Raw genomic sequence first — 18,082 nt, 5'->3', positions numbered from 1 at the left:
GCACCAGTGCCTGTCGGAGCTCCTGAAGTGTCGTAAGGGTTTGAAGCCGTGCAGCGATACGTCGACCGAGAGCATCCCAGACGTGCTCGATGGGGTTTAGGTCTGGAGTACATTCGCCTGATATCTTCTGTTTCAAGGTACTCCTCCACGATGACAGCTCGGTGGGGCCGCGCGTTATCATCCATCAGGAGGAAGGTGGGACCCACTGCACCCCTGAAAAGGCGGACATACTGGTGCAAAATGACGTCTCCATACGCCTGACCTGTTACAGTTCCTCTGTCAAAGACATGCACCATTCATAACCCCACCACATACCATCAAACCACGAACTCCATACATTTCCCTTTCAAGGACCTTAAACGGTTGGTACCTGGTTCCTGTTTCACGCAAGATGAAAACCCTGCAAGAATCAGTGTTCAGACTATACCTGGACTCTTCCGTGAACATAACCTGGGACCAGTGTTCCAATGACCATGTACTGTGTTCTTGACACCAGGCTTCACGGGCTCTCCTGTGTCCAGGGGTCAGTGGAATGCACCTTGCAGGTCTCCGGGCGAATAAACCGTGTCTGTTCAGTCGTCTGTAGACTGTGTGTCTGGAGGCAACTGTACCACTGGGTGCGGTATGGTCCCGGGCAAGGCTACCTGCAGTACTCCGTGGCCGTCTGGAGGCACTGATGGTGAGATATCGGTCTTCTTGTGGTGTTGTACACTGTGGACGTCCCGTACTGTAGCGCCTGGACACTTTTCCTGTCTGCTGGAATCGTTGCCATAATCTTGAGATCACACTTTGGGGCACACGGAGGGCCCGTGCTACGACCTGCTGTTTGACCAGCCTCCAGTCGCCCTAGTATTCTACCCCTCATAACGCCATCAATATGTGCTCTTTGAGCCATTTTCAACACACAGTCAACTTCAGCACGTCTTAAAACGTCTGCACACTTACTCGCTGCACCGCAGTCTGACATGCACCAACGCACCTCTGCATATGTGGACTGCTGCCAGCGCCACCGTGCGACGACCGCAGGTCAAATGCACCGCATGGCCATACCCCGAGTTGATTTGAACCCGCAAACCGCCCACCAGAGCGTTGTTTCACCATGTATCAGCATTATCCCTAATTTATGAGCATGAGTGTAGAACTTTTTGATCCGCACAATGAAAGGCTTTCGTAAGGTCACAGAATATACAAATAGCTAATTTCTGTTGTTTAGCTCTGGTAACACTTCATTTACGATTTCTTGTACTGCTTTCTCTGTGGATAATCCTTCATGTGGCGAAAGTGATACAAGTTCACTAGTTCCGCTCCGTTAAGTCAGTCATTATTCTAGCATGGGCCAGTTTCTCAGACGCCACCAGTAACGATGACTTAAGTCGCTCATCGGCTGTTGAACGATACCAACATCCCTTGATTTTCCTTTGCGAAGGACGAATCAGGCTGCTGAGGTACGGATAACGGCAGATTACAAATTTCCCCCTCGTCTTTCCCCTCCAACCGTCGTTACTTAATTCCCCCACCTTTCATTTCATTCCCTTACAGACCTGCCGGGGAAAATTAGAGCGATAAAGGATCGCTTATGAGAAAAATTAAGAACTTGAAACTTCATTTTCTCATTTTCTGAGGAGCCGCGCTCTCTCCCCCACAGTGAAAAATATTAGCCGGTGTCAGAGTCACCCGGGGTTGTAACCTGCGAAGATATATATTTACATCTCATTTTTCCCCCTTTCTTCATCCCTCCCTCCCAGGCACTCCAGCATCCCGTCTTGTTCCACCCTCGCTCATTACACACGTGTGTCTTCTGCCTCCCAACTTTTCTCTGCTCGCTTATTTTTTAATACGGCGTAAGCGAAATAAAGACGACTACGAGCTCGGCTAACTCAGTTAAAATAATGGAGAGCTAACTTAATTGTTTCTCGTCCCCCTCTTTAGCAAAGTACTTAGGTGAGAGCGTGTTGCCGGCAGCCAAGGTGTCGGCTTTCCGAAAAGGTCTACAAGTTGGGGAGGAAAATGGCAAAAGTCTTCTTTTTTTTAGCTTTTCCGAGAATAATTTTCTTAGCTTGTCGCGCAGTTGGTGCGAGGGCGGGGGGGAGTGCGTAGCACCGGGAGGGAAGGACTGCTGAAAATGTGTAACGGGAAGGCGCCGAAACGCGGCCGGGTTCATTAAGGTAAAAGATTAAGCGGAATGGAATTAGACGAGAGTTAAGTAAAACTGGGCGCCGTTAAGGTGTGCCCGGCGATATAATACGGCCCGGTAAGTGGTGAGTGGAGGAGGGGGTTGCGGCACCAAGATTACCGCGGCTGCCGGAGGAAGACGTCGGGCCCGGCCAGAGGAGAAAGCCAGGGAACCGAAGTGGATTAGCGCGATAATGCCCGGTATAAAGAATATGAGGGCGGCGCCGCGGAATAAATTAAGTTCTTTTAACGACGGCCGCGCTGGCAGGTAATGGCGGAGGACTCTTTAGGAGGTGGCGGGCGGTCGGCCGGCGGCGATTAGCGCGCCCCTGCCGGCGGCTCTGAGAAAGACACCGCGCCACTGTCCTCACCCGTGTCTGCCTCTACAACCACGCCCACTGCTCCGACTGCGGCAATTACGGCGCACAGAACCAGTGCAGAATAAACAGTTCTCGCGTTTCCGATCACCGCATTTAGTGGTTAAAACCACACGAGCTTTCGGCCAAGCACTCAAGTGGTACGACCACTGGGCTCCTGGTACGCCCTTTATAAACACTAAAGTGCGCGTCATTTACGACGGCGGGCGAGTTTAGGTTCGTTCTGCGCATCTGACGTCACAAAACACAGTCAGCCAATGAACAGAGAACGACGTTGCCAGAGCTCAACTGCAGTGCAGAACACGGACGAGTGTCTTCAGTTTCAGAAACGTTCAGTCGTAAATAAAGTAACTGAACAAAAGCAATGTCTTGATAGCAAACTTTCTTTTATAGAAAGTTTGGAAAATGCGTTCTTTATACCAATTGCATAATATTCTATAAATTAATTAAACCAAACAAGCAATAATTCTCCTAATTCAGGCGATAGCAAGGAAAGGTGTTTGTATCATTCTCACTAACCGCTTTTTCGCGATAAAGAACCGCGGTAGTTGTGTATTTCCTATTGTACTTCGACGAAACGTGAGTAATTCATAATCATACCAACAGTGTTTGTCGGTATTTTGCGTGATATTTTAAAGTCCTCCTGAATATCTATTGAATCGCAAGCTGCGTTAGCGTAATGGTTAAAGTGTATGGCTGCTAAGCGAAAGGTTCTGAATTGAAACCTTGCCGGCACGGTAGCTCAGCGTGCTCGGTCAGAGGGTTGGCAGCCCTCTGTAATAAAAAAAAAACTGAGTTAATCGATCAATAACGAACTTAAATGGATGTCTTACGACGTCCGCCCCGAGCAGATGCAACGAACAAAATGAGATTAAAAAAAAATCTTGTTTGGTGCTTAATATTTTATTTATTTAAAAACAATATCGAAGAGTCTTTTTTCATGAATTTTATTCGTTTGAATGTAATTTTTTGAAATTTCTAGTGGCAACTAAAATCGACGGTACGGAAAGTATACGCTACGGACTTTTACCTCTGCAAACTCTTCAAAATTTCGTGCAATGGTTTACTACATCTAATGCTGCACAATAACTGCGTTGAAAATCGAAACTAAATTAAGTTATTTATGGGGGGAAGGTATCAGTCAAGATGTGTAAAACTCAAATTTTTGGGCCAAATAGTTTTTGTGAAATCGAATGATAAAGTGTGTCAAAGTAGTAGAAACACCATGTGTCTGCACAGGTGAGCAGTGCAGTGATGACAAATTCGCGCACAGCGCGGAATGCGGGGAGCACGTCTCTGTAGCAGTGAAAGGGTTAATGCGGCCGTGGTGGCTTTACTTCATGAACTGCGCGTTCCCCCCCTAAACGGTAAGTTCTCTTGGCGCGTACAACTGGCAACGCAGCAATCTCCCGCGTCTGGGCGAGCGTGCGCGAACCGCCAAGATAAAAGAATTGAACTATAGCTACCAGCGATGACGTCACTGGTGCTCACGCGAGGCCTACGAGAAAGACAGGCCGCGGCGCGTACGTCACGAAGGTAGTCCTGCGCTCGCTCGCTCGCTCAAATCAGCAAACCACCTTTCTACACCTGTTGTAAGTAGGCGTGTCCGTACAAAGGAAAACTGAATTTTCTTATGAAATCCGCTATTACGGAATCTTACTGTTATTAGTCCTATAATGATGGGAAGTCCATGGGCCTACTTTTAATTTTTTACGGCTGTACTGGCGTACAATGAAATAAAAACATGCTAAAATGATTATCAGTTGCTTATAAGGCATCACTTCCAGCATGTAATGAGTACTGTTAAGCAGAAGAGACTAAATGTTAAAAACACACCGTTATACCATTTATATCGAGTATTGATCTCAAGTTAAATTGTGCTGTAGTGCTGTTAATCAGTAAGACTTCATAATAGCAGATTCCAGTGGATGATGGAATTCTCGTTAGTACTTACACGCCCAGCTGCGAGTTAACAGGTTTAGAAACGCATTTTGTCTGCTGAGCTGAGCGAGCGAGCGAGTTCAGGACTGCCTTCGTGACGTACCCGCCACGGCCTGTCAATCCCGTGGGCCTGGTGCTCACGGCGTCGCCATATAGAGGCGTACGTTGATTCGGCGTTCAGTGTGTCTGCATCAACCGCGCGATCGCTGGACCCCGTGCCACGCTGAGCTGGAGGCCACCGCTGCTATGACAGGTGTCATCGGCGATTTTTATTTCAATTCTTTAGCCGTTAGTGGAGCCATAACAGAGATTTTGTCAAATGTGATTCGGCAACCGTTTTCTAAAGCATGCTCAGCAAAATCGGATGACGTAGGGGATAAAACCTTACGTTCTCCTTTCTGTCTTGGTCCACAGTGCGTAATGTTTGTCGGACGTAAGACTCGCCACACTCGCAAAGCGACATTTAGACTCCAGGTGTTCTGAGACCTGCTGATCTACACTGAAGTGCGAAAGAAACTGGTACAGACATGCGTACTCAAACACAGAGATATGTATCCAGAATGAGATTTTTACTCTGTAGCGAAGTGTGCGCTGATATGAAACTTCCTGGCAGATTAAAACTGTGTGCCGGACCGAGACTCGAACTCGGGACCTCTGCCTTTAGTGGGAAAGTGCTCTACCATCTGAGCTAACCAAGCACGACTCACTCCACGTCCTCACAGCTTTACTTCTGCCAATGCCTCATCTCCTACTTTCCAAACTTACCAAAGTTGCAGAGATATGTAAACAGGCAGAATAAGGCGGTGCGGTCGGCAACGCCTATATAAGAGAACAAGTGTCTGGCGCAGTTGTCAGATCGGTTACTGCTGCTACAGTGGCAGGTTATCAAGATATAAGTGAGTTTGAACGAGGTGTTATAGTCGGCGCACGAGCGATGGGGCACAGTGTCTCCGAGGTAGCGATGAAGTGGGGATTTTCCAGTACGACCATTTCACGAGTGTACCGTGAATATCAGGAATCCGGTAAAACATCAAATCTCCGACATCGCTGCGGCCGGAAAAGATCATGCAAGTATAGGACCAACGAAGACTGAGGAGAATCGTGCAACGTGACACAAGTGCAACCCTTCCGCATATTGCTGCAGAATTCAAAGCTGGGCCATCAACACGTATCAGCGTGCGAACTATTCAATGTAACATCATTGATATGGGCTTTTGGAGCAGAAGGCCCACTCGTGTACACTTGATGACTGCACGACACGAAGCTTTACGCCTCGCTTGGGCCCGTCAACACTGACATTGGACTGTTGATGACTGGAAACATGTTGCCTGGTCGGGCGTGTCTCGTTTCAAATTGTATCGAGCGGATGGACGTGTAGGAGTATGGAGACAACCGCACGAATCATGGATCCTGATGTCAGCAGGGAACTGTAAAAGATGGTAGAGACTCTGTAAAGGTGTGGGGTGTGTGCAGTTGGAGTGATATGAGACCCCAGATACGTCTAGATAAGACTCTGACGTGTGACACGTACGTAAGCATTGTGTCTGATCATCTACATCCATTCATTTCCATCGAGCATTCCGACGGACTTGGCAAAATTCCAACAGGATAATACGAGGCCCCGTATGTCTAAGACTGCTACAGGGTTTCCCCAGAGACAGTCTTCTGAGGTTAAACACTTCCGCTAGCCACCAAACTCTCCAGACATGAAAATTATTCAGCATGTCTGGGATGCCTTGCCACGTGCTGTTCAGAAGAGATCTCCACCCTCTCGCACTCTTACGGATTTATGGACAGCCGTGCAGGATTCGAGGTGTCAGTTCCCTCCAGTGCTACTTCAGACATTAGTTGAGTCCATGACAGGTCGTGCTGCGGCACTTCCAAGTGGTCGCGGGGGCCCTACACGGTACAGAGCCGAGTGGAGGGTCTGAATCAGAGGCTGAGACGGTTCTGCGACCGTGTGGGCTGCAGATTCCTCGGCTTGCGCCATAGGGTGGTGGGGTTTCGGGTTCCGCTGGATAGGTCAGAAGTCCACTACACGCAACAAGCGGCTACACGGGTAGCAGGGGTTGTGTGGCGTGGACTGGGCGGTTTTTTAGGTTAGATGGCCTTGGGCAAGTACAGAAAGGGCAACAGCCTCAACGGGTGCGGGGCAAAGTCAGGACATGCGGGGACCAAGCAGCAATCGGTATTGTAATTGTCAACTGTCGAAGCTGCGTTGGTAAAGTACCAGAACTTCAAGCGCTGATAGAAAGCACCGAAGCTGAAATCGTTATAGGTACAGAAAGCTGGCTTAAGCCAGAGATAAATTCTGCCGAAATTTTTACAAAGGTACAGACGGTGTTTAGAAAGGATAGATTGCATGCAACCGGTGGTGGAGTGTTCGTCGCTGTTAGTAGTAGTTTATCCTGCAGTGAAGTAGAAGTGGATAGTTCCTGTTAATTATTATGGGTGGAGGTTACACTCAACAACCGAGCTAGGTTAATAATTGGCTCCTTTTACCGACCTCCCGACTCAGCAGCATTAGTGGCAGAACAACTGAGAGAAAATTTGGAATACATTTCACATAAATTTTCTCAGCATGTTATAGTCTTAGGTGGAGATTTCAATTTACCAGATATAGACTGGGACACTCAGATGTTTAGGACAGGTGGTAGAGACAGAGCATCGAGTGACATTATACTGAGTGCACTATCCGAAAATTACCTCGACCAATTAAACAGAGAACCGACTCGTGGAGATAACATCTTGGACCTACTGATAACAAACACACCCGAACTTTTCGACTCTGTAAGCGCAGAACAGGGAATCAGTGATCATAAGGCCGTTGCAGCATCCCTGATTATGGAAGTTAATAGGAATATAAAAAAATGGAGGAAGGTTTATCTGTTTAGCAAGAGTAATAGAAGGCAGATTTCAGACTACCTAACAGATCAAAACGAAAATTTCTGTTCCGACACTGAGAATGTTGAGTGTTTATGGAAAAAGTTCAAGGCAATCGTAAAATGCGTTTTAGACAGGTACGTGCCGAGTAAAACTGTGAGGGACGGGAAAAACCCACCGTGGTACAACAACAAAGTTAGGAAACTACTGCGAAAGCAAAGAGAGCTTCACTCCAAGTTTAAACGCAGCCAAAACCTCTCAGACAAACAGAAGCTAAACGATGTAAGTGGCTCGAAACAGCATATCCAGACACTCCGGGATGATGATGGCATTGAAACAGAGGATGACACGCGTAAAGCTGAAATACTAAACACCTTTTTCCAAAGCTGTTTCACAGAGGAAGACAGCACTGCAGTTCCTTCTCTAAATCCTCGCACAAACGAAAAAATGGCTGACATCGAAATAAGTGTCCAAGGAATAGAAAAGCAACTGGAATCACTCAATAGAGGAAAGTCCACTGGACCTGACGCGATACCAATTCGATTCTACACAGAGTACGCGAAAGAACTTGCCCCCCTTCTAACAGCGGTGTACCGCAAGTCTCTAGAGGAACGGAGGGTTCCAAATGATTGGAAAAGAGCACAGGTAGTCCCAGTCTTCAAGAAGGGTCGTCGAGCAGATGCGCAAAACTATAGGCCTATATCTCTGACGTCGATCTGTTATAGAATTTTAGAACATGTTTTTTGCTCGAGTGTCGTGTCGTTTTTGGAAACCCAGAATCTACTAAGTAGGAATCAACATGGATTCCGGAAACAGCGATCGTGTGAGACCCAACTCGCTTTATTTGTTCATGAGACCCAGAAAATATTAGATGCAGGCTCCCAGGTAGATGCTATTTTTCTTGACTTCCGGAAGGCGTTCGATACAGTTCCGCACTGTCGCCTGATAAACAAAGTAAGAGCCTACGGAATATCAGACCAGCTGTGCGGCAGGATTGAAGAGTTTTTAGCAAACAGAACACAGCATGTTGTTATCAATGGAGAGACGTCTACAGACGTTAAAGTAACCTCTGGCGTGCCACAGGGGAGTGTTATGGGACCATTGCTTTTCACAATATATATAAATGACGTAGTAGATAGTGTCGGAAGTTCCATGCGGCTTTTCGCGGATGATGCTGTAGTATACAGAGAAGTTGCAGCATTAGAAAATTGTAGCGAAATGCAGGAAGATCTGCAGCGGATAAGCACTTGGTGCAGGGAGTGGCAACTGTCCCTTAACACGGACAAATGTAATGTATTGCGAATACATAGAAAGAAGGATCCTTTATTGTATGATTATATGATAGCGGAACAAACACTGGTAGCAGTTACTTCTGTAAAATATCTGGGAGTATGCGTACGGAACGATCTGACGTGGAATGATCATATGAAATTAATTGTTGGTAAGGCGGGTACGATGTTGAAATTCATTGGGAGAGTCCTTAGAAAATGTAGTCCATCAACAAAGACGGTGGCTTACAAAACACTCGTACGACCTGTATTTGAGTATTGCTCATCGGTGTGGGATCCGTACCAGATCCGGTTGACAGAGGAGATAGAGAAGATCCAAAGAAGAGCGCCGCGTTTCGTCACAGGGTTATTTGGTAAGCGTGATAGCGTTACGGAGATATTTAGCAAACTCATGTGGCATACTCTGCAAGAGAGGCGCTCTGCATCGCGGTGTAGCTTGCTGTCCAGGTTTCGAGAGGGTGCCTTTCTGGATGAAGTATCGAATATATTGCTTCCTCCTACTTATACCTCCCGAGGAGATCACGAATGTAAAATTAGAGAGATTAGAGCGCGCACGGAGGCTTTCCGGCAGTCGTTCTTCCCGCGAATCATACGCGACTGGAACAGGAAAGGGAGGTAATGACAGTGGCACGTAAAGTGCCCTCCGCCACACACCGTTGGGTGGCTTGCGGAGTATAAATGTAGATGTAGATGTAGATTAGGCAGCTGTACCAGTTTCTTTGGCTCTTCAGTGTATAAATGATATCTATTTATATTATCTGCAGTAAGATTAAACATGATTATATTTGCGATGCAAAGAACTAAAACATAAAATATCATACAAAATAAAAGCCGATAAGTTACGCTGCTCTCTGCGGGACAGAATGTGTGTACAGCGAGTCGCTGTTTACTTAGCAACGTGCATAATCTGTCTACAAAATTTTTATTACTAGTTTATTTATGGTATCTAATGATGGTATCAACTTATGCTGCTTAAGTATACACTGTAAAATAGAAAGTATTTAAACAACACGACGCCGCCAGTACATCCTAACGGTCCTGTAGAGGGGACTGCATTAGTGGTTTATGGTAATTTTCGTTCGAATATGTTATACTTGGTGTTTGGCCAGCTCAAGAACTTGAAGCTTTAAATGTGCTGTTTTGAGTACTGGCTTTTCGCGAGGAACCTGACTCCAGATGTCCATTACATGCAGTTCCGTGGAACTGTATGAGGATGACAGCTCCTTTCTGCCACTCTGTCATGTCTCCACGCCGACCAAACTTACTGCGTTGACTATATGAAGATGGTATCCGTTCTTGCGGACACGTCCGAAAGAAGAGATACCATCTGCGTATAGTCAAGGCTAACCGGCCATTGACCTTCTTCTTCTGTGCTGATGCACACGTATTGCCCGAACTCTTACGGGACTCGGTAAGATTGTCTGGAGCGAGTAATGAGTGTAATGGGCTAGGGGCACTACGAATGGACATTAAGTTGGGAATGTGCGCCTCACGGGGAGCGTACAAGGGATAAGTCCCTGCAGTCGGACTATCCTCTGTGTCCTCGGTGGCTCAGATGGATAGAGCGTCTGCCATGTAAGCAGGAGATCCCGCGTTCGAGTCGCAGTCGGGGCACACATTTTCAACTGTCCCCGTTGACGTATATCAACGCCTTTCGACAGATTAGGGTCTTGATTTTATCATCATTTCATTACTGCGTTGATTCCGTATAACCGGGTGGCGCGCGCGCGCGCACTCACTCACACACACACACACACACGCACACACACACACACACACCTCTTCACTTTCATTATTTGCTTTCACGATGAAAGGAAGCAGTTCTGCAACATCTACAGCGATCCAAAGCTAACTTCAGCGGGGAAATCACGTCTTGTCAAGTGAGAAATCAGCAAAATCAGTGGCCCAATGGCCGAACGCTTCTCTAGTATGTGTCATATTTCATGGACCAACAATAAAAAGGGGAAGGGGAAAACAGAAATGAATACTCAAGAGCGTTGTACCAGCCCCAAAGCAGTGAGACGTAGCATTCGCAGCCACCCCCGGCTGTCACCAATCTACAAGGCCACGAGGCGCAATATTTACTCCGCCCTGGTTGCTGCGAACCGTCAGCGGAGGGCAACGATTGTGAACGACAGCTCCACCGACCTCTGTCGCCGCTGAAGGCGGTCTGTGAGCCACGCCGTCGCACCGGAGAATGAAGAATAAATAAAGAACTCCGGAACACTTTTTTTCGTTCGCTTTTCCCGTGTAACGTCCGGCTCCTTCCGCTGCGCCGCCAGCCGCGGCTCTCCGTGTCGTTCTTCCTCCCACCCTTCCCACCATCACAGTTCACTCCCCGCCCCCACCCCCGCTACCGCGCGACAACAGGGCGCTGCCGCCCCCGGCAGCGGCGGTTCATTACTGCCGCATTCACACACAAATACCCGCAAGGCGGCAACTCCCAAGTCTCTCTCTCTCTCTCTCTCTCCCTCCCTCTAGCCACCACTGTGCCCTCTGGACGGCGGCAGAACTTGCGTTCCCTTGGGCTGCCACTCGGCCCAGCGAGGGCAAAACGCTCAGCTCCCAGTCACAGTACAGAAATAAGGAACAACTTTACCACAAGTGGATAAAGAAAGACAAAGAAAGCATGTACGCCAATTTTAAACACGAGCGCCTGTGTTCTTATCGCGACAGTGTCTATTGTAGAGTGAACCATTCTAACTGTACTCCCTGTTGTTGTTTTTGTACTAGTAATTTTTGTTGTTGTGATCACCCGATTATTCGATGACGCCTGAAACGAATCTATTCCTTTGTGATATCTGTTCGGTAGCAGACGACGATATAGCTTTGTCAAATTGAGAGGCACCCACATGCCTTGCTCATACTGTGGCATCAAGCAGTCAGGCCTGCAAGATGAGTGGTCTGCCAAGCGAGTGGATTCATTCTTATTTATCGAGTAATATGAACTCTCGTACTCACAATTAAGTTAGAAATTATCCTCCTGTATGAATAATACGCAACGGAAACGCTCATCTGACTATCAGTAATTTACAGAACTCTGACTGTTCACTACGCACTGGCAATACCACATTTTCTTTTATTATTTAACGGCTTTTATCAACACGTGGCCATCGCACTGAATATGAGTGGCGCACACATTATAAATTCTGGATATCATGACAACATACAATTCGAAGGAAAAGGCCACCAATCTTTTTCTTTTCACTATCTTATTTATTCCGGTAAATTCTATAACCTAAACACACAAATTCTATAACCTACAACAATAACACATGAGAAATTCCGCCCAGTGGGCATGGCTTTACATTGGTGATTCTCTACCTTATGGTCTCGTAATTATTTAACGCTACAGTGCACTTTCTGGATAGGGTGGTGGATCTTTTGCTATATCTCACACTTCTACTCTCACAACCATCATCACGAAACTTTCCTCCAGACCGAGCGGTACAAAAGGAACACACATAACCCACTACCTCCGAAACTACCTTCCTACTCTCCCATGCAAACCACACATACTCAAATTACATGACATACACCACACTACAACATGAAATACAACACAGGGAATAGTCACAACATTATCACTTTCAGCTTTCCCACTTCAATTAATATTTATCCCAGTTTCATACGACACTGCCCCACTTCGTAATTCTACTTTCCTACTATGAACTATGGAGATATATGCACGTCTTCCTGTGCAATGCAAGCCAAGTGGCGTTGCTGGATAGACGGCTGACTCACCTTGCTTCTCTCTCAGAGTATTATAGTTTGAATCCAGCGTCACACGGAAACATATCACGCAAAGTAATATTAAGAACATATTCATCACACACGCGAGTCCTCAACTGATACCATGGACGAGTACTTCTCTTTATCTTTTGTCTTATACACACACAGTACTCACCACGTGGAAGTACTCGTCTCTAATTTCAAGTCCTGCACACGCCATTTCTTAAATATTTCAACTTATGGTACACACGCTATTTCTTAAATATTTCAACTTATTGTACACACGCTAGTAATTCAGCTTAACTTAAGCACACGGAAGTATTTCAACTTATTGCTACACGTGGTTTCATTGTGACCGTTGGTCACTTCCGAAGATTACTACGATCCCATTAATATTACCTGCCTGCCACTTAATTCTCCCCACAAAAGTTCCTGAAATAGAGAAATTATTATTTCAAACTACTCTTAAATATTCCACATGCATACCATGTCTCCACTCTTTCGTCATTACGGAGCATAACTAAAACAGGTCTTAACAGCACAAGATCCAGCGGCAGAGTGCTGAAACATGGCCGTTCTCCAGGTTCTCTCACACCTCTGTCGAAGTGGGGGAGCACCTTGCTACCGTATTGGTCAGCCACATTTCAGGCGCTCAAAGCTCAGGTAAATTTCATCTCTGGTCCCACCAAAGGTGTATGAGACAAAAGATAAAGAGAAGTACTCGTCCATGGTATCAGTTGAGGACTCGCGTGTGTGATGAATACGTTCTTAACATTACTTTGCGTGATATGATTCCGTGTGACGCTAGATTCAAACTCTGAGAGAGAAGCAAGGTGAGTCGGCCGTCTATCCAGCAACGCCACTTGGCTTGCATTGCACAGGAAGACGTGCATATATCTCCAGAGTTCATAGTAGGAAAGTAGAATTACAAAGTGGGGCAGTGTCGTGTGAAACTGGGATAAATACTAATTGAAGTGGGAGAGCTGAAAGTGATAATGTTGTGACTATTTAGTGTTTTGTAATCCATGTCGTAGTGTGGTGTATGTCTTGTAATTTGGGTATGTGTGGTTTGCATGGGAGAGTAGCAAGGTAGTTTCAAAAGATTAGTGGGTTATGCTTGTTCCTTCTGTACCGCTCGGTCTGGAGGATAGTTTCGTGATGATGATTGTGAGAGTCGAAGTGTGAGAAATTATAAAAGATCCATCATCCGATCCAGAAAGTGCACTGTAGCGTTAAATAATTACGAGACCATAATATAGAGATTCACCATTGTAAAGCCATGCCCACAGGGCGGAATTTCTCATGTGTTATTGTTGTAGGTTATAGAATTTGTGTGTTTAGGTTAGAGAATTTATCGGAATAAATAAGATAGTGAAAAGAAAAAGATTGGTGGACTTTTCCTTCGAATTGTATGTTGTCATAATGTCCCGAATTTATAATGTGTGCGCCATTCATATTCAGTGCGGTGGCCACGTGTTGATAAAAGCCGTTAAATAAAAGACAAAAAGAAAATGTGGTATTGCCAGTGCGTAGTGAACAGTCAGAGTTCTGTAAATCACTGATAGTCAGAAGTGCGTTTCCGTTGCGTATTATTCATACAGGAGGATAATTTGTAACTTAATTGTGAGTACGAGAGTTCATGTTACTCGATAAATAAGAATGAATCCTCTCGCTTGGCAGACCACTCATCTTGCAGGCCTGACTGCTTGATGCCACAGTATGAGCAAGGCAAGTGGGTGCCTCTCAATGTAGTCCCGGACGCAGTAGGTAGACAACAGCAAATGTTATTTCTTCTACTGTGTGTATTATTTTGTATTACCTGCAAAAATGTCAAAATTTTTAAAGATAAGATAGAAATGGTATATATTAAAAATGAACAAATTTCTCCAGTTGTATTTAAGATATCGATTTTATTTAGGCAACTAGTTTCAGCGTTGTAACAACGTCATCTTCAGGACCATACACTTGACGTCAACTGCGTGCGGCTGATACTAGTTCAAGAAGTTCAACTAGTATCAGCCGCACGCAGTTGACGTCAACAAGTGTATGGGCCTGAAGATGATGTTGTTACAATGTTGAAACTAGTTGCCGAAATACAATCGACACCTTAAATACAGCTGGAGGAATTTCTTCATTTTTAATATAAATTTATACCAGCTGACGTCCCACTGTTCTCCATTCCAACTATGGATGTACGAAGAAGAAATGGTACAGGATTTTACGAACATCATGTACCATGGGAATCTTTGAATAGAAAGAGCACAGGAGAAGAGTACCCGAGTGTTTCGTCTAGACTGCGGCGCTCTAGATTGAGATGTGGGTGTCGAGGAGGATGGAACAGATTAGTTCGTGACAGGGAGTGAACGATGAAGAGGTGCTAGAAAGAAAAGTGTAGAGAAAAACTGTTGGAAGTTAAAAGAGTAGTGATTCTCCAGCAGAAAGAGGTTCCTACTCAATGGTCTGAAGATGACCACAGAAGTGGTCGAAACCGGTCACCTTAATAAACAAATCGTGATGAAGACTGCTTTTAATAGTAAATAGAAAACTAACGAACTGGCTTGATCACATGTTGTGGCAGAAGAGTTTGATGGCGAATCCTCTGAAAGGATTGGTGTGTGGGAGAAGATGCAAGGTGGAGGATGACATTAAATGAAGTGACAACTACCTGGAAATCAGGAGAGTAGCGGAAGACAGAAGGACATGAACATCTGCCTATAGACAGGACACGTAATAATTATATCAATCAATGATAATATCGATAATAATTTACTTCCATCACCAAATTCACTATATCTTGAGGTCTCAGTAAGTGTCCTGCTAACCTATCCCTCCTTTTAGCCAAATTAAGTATTTCTTTTCTCCCCATTTCAGTTGACTACATCTTCACTACTTATCCGATCTAGCCACACAATCTTCAGAACATTCCTGTGGCACCAAATTTCAAAACCGTCTATCCTATTCCTGTCTCGTGTGTATCGTCCACGTTCCACGTCTGTATGAGGCCACATTTCCAGTACCTTAAGAAAGATTTTTCAGCACTAAAATTTGTATTAGATGTTAACACATCAGAAAATAAGGAAAGCTGGACACGAGGAAAGCCAGTTTAAATATTTCCAAAACATCTTTTAACAGAAACTATGTAGAGTGTGAGTTTTAATGCTGTTAAGAAACGCAGAAGGTTTTCATTACTGTATATAAACGCTTGATATCAATAAACAAATGAAACAGAATGCCACCATACTACTGAATGGCTGCACGTAATTTCATCATGCCCTGTATTAAATTAACTTATTCAAATGTTATGTTAAGTTTCCTTCTTTATTACTCTTTTTCACAAAAATGTGATATTTTCCTTTGTAAACACTCCGTATCTCATCATTTTAGACATATCTTCTGAAACTTAATCGATATTATCTGTGTAGCCTGCACATCATTTCATCTATGATTGTGACATTCCGTTGTTAACCTGCCGATTGCCTAAGACACTGAAAGCTGGTACATCATCAAACGTTCTATGCTAATAATAAATCTGTAAAATTGTTGTGCCTGTCTTTCTTTCCAATGAGCTTCACGACAGTTACAGGACGAATTTTCATGAGGTTTCCGCAGGTAACCTGAGCTTTGTCTGGGACACCGTGTAGCATTTGGTTAATCACAATCGGATCGCGGAAGAACAGATATCGTGACGTGAAGTTTTATCTAAAACCGTCGTATATTTCCGTTTCCCAGTTTGAACATGGTAATCTCTTTCAACGTTATTCACAGGCTACTTGAGCATAGCTTGCGTCCCCTACAGGCTTTATTGCATCAAAACCAGATCACAAAAAATATAGTAACTCAAAGCTTTAGCCATACTAATGTTATAAATGAGAAATTAATTCTATGTGTTACATTTTTACAAATAAATCACTGAACTGAAATTTGATGTGGAGATAGGCTGAACAACGGGTTCTTTAGAAAGTTGTAGTACACGAAAATATTACATGTACTCTTTGACTTTTAGTCTTATCTTATTCGTGAAGACGTTTTTACTGGTTGATACGTGCTGCATGGTGTGCTTCAAAGTAATAAGTACAGTGGTTATACAATCTTCACTTGTGTTTAATCCATTCTTTCTCCCGATCTGTTGCATAATTTACATATTGTATAATATGCAGCTACTTCACTAGCACGATGCGCTGATGCACGCTCCAGTCCACGCCCCTATGTACGCAAAACTCAGTAGCAACATTGCATACGCAAATACTGTGTGCGTGTGAGACAGCCAGGAAGGGGGGAGAGCAGGGAGCACACCACGAACTTGCTTACACGAAAAAGGCAGCTGACGTCATTGCAGGTACGCGAGAGCAGCTGAGGGTAACAGCTAGTGTACAGGGTGTTTCAGAAGTGATGGTCAATATTCAGGCATATGGCGGGAATGATCATTCGAAACAAAACAAAAAGTCAAGTAAACATGCGCTTTAAAACGCAGACCTTTAGAGCTAGGAGCAATTCTTGATCTTAGATACTGTGAAACAAATCTCTTCTTCTGCAAGCTCTTCGCTTTCCATATTTTCGGAACAGGTAGTATGGACCAAAACAAGAAAAAAGTGAGCAGTAAATATCTACATCTACATCTACATTTATACTCCGCAAGCCACCCAACGGTGTGTGGCGGAGGGCACTTTACGTGCCACTGTCATTACCTCCCTTTCCTGTTCCAGTCGCGTATGGTTCGCGGGAAGAACGACTGTCTGAAAGCCTCCGTGCGCGCTCTAATCTCTCTGATTTTACATTCGTGATCTCTTCGGGGGGTATAAGTAGGGGGAAGGAATATATTCGATACCTCATCCAGAAACGCACCCTCTCGAAACCTGGCGAGCAAGCTACACCGCGATGCAGAGCGCCTCTCTTGCAGAGTCTGCCACTTGAGTTTGCTAAACATCTCCGTAACGCTATCACGGTTACCAAATAACCCTGTGACGAAACGCGCCGCTCTTCTTTGGATCTTCTCTATCTCCTCCGTCAGACCGATCTGGTACGGATCCCATACTGATGAGCAATACTCAAGTATAGGTCGAACGAGTGTTTTGTAAGCGACCTTCTTTGTTGATGGACTACGTTTTCTAAGCACTCTCCCAATGAATCTCAACCTGGTACCCGCCCTACCAACAATTAATTTTATATGATCATTCCACTTCAAATCGTTCCGTACGCATACTCCCAGATATTTTACAGAAGTAACTGCTACCAGTGTTTGTTCCGCTATCATATAATCATAATTGTATAATGTGCAGCTACTTCACTAGCACGATGCGCAGATGCACGCTCCAGTCCACGCCCCTTTGTACGCAAAACTCAGTAGCAACATTGCATACGCCAATACTGTGTGCGTGTGAGACAGCCAGGAAGGGTGGAGAGCAGGGAGCACACCACGAACTTGCTTACACGAAAAAACGCACATTTAGAAGTTACGAGCACGTCTTCATTAGAAGACTTGTGTTTCAAAGTAGCGAAGATGGACAAGTGCTCGTAGCTCTTAAGGTATGCATTTTAGAGCACATATTTACTGCACAATTTTTTTCTTGTTTTGATGAGTACTACCTCCTCTCAAATTAATGGACACATCTTTTTAACACCTTGTATTTCCTTTCATTGTTATTCTCATGGCCTGTTAATCACTGATGGAGAATTAAGTTAAAGTTAGTT

Source organism: Schistocerca americana, chromosome 10 (assembly GCF_021461395.2).
Source record: "Schistocerca americana isolate TAMUIC-IGC-003095 chromosome 10, iqSchAmer2.1, whole genome shotgun sequence".
NCBI classification, from domain to species: domain Eukaryota; kingdom Metazoa; phylum Arthropoda; class Insecta; order Orthoptera; family Acrididae; genus Schistocerca; species Schistocerca americana.
This window is presented reverse-complemented; position numbering follows the sequence as displayed.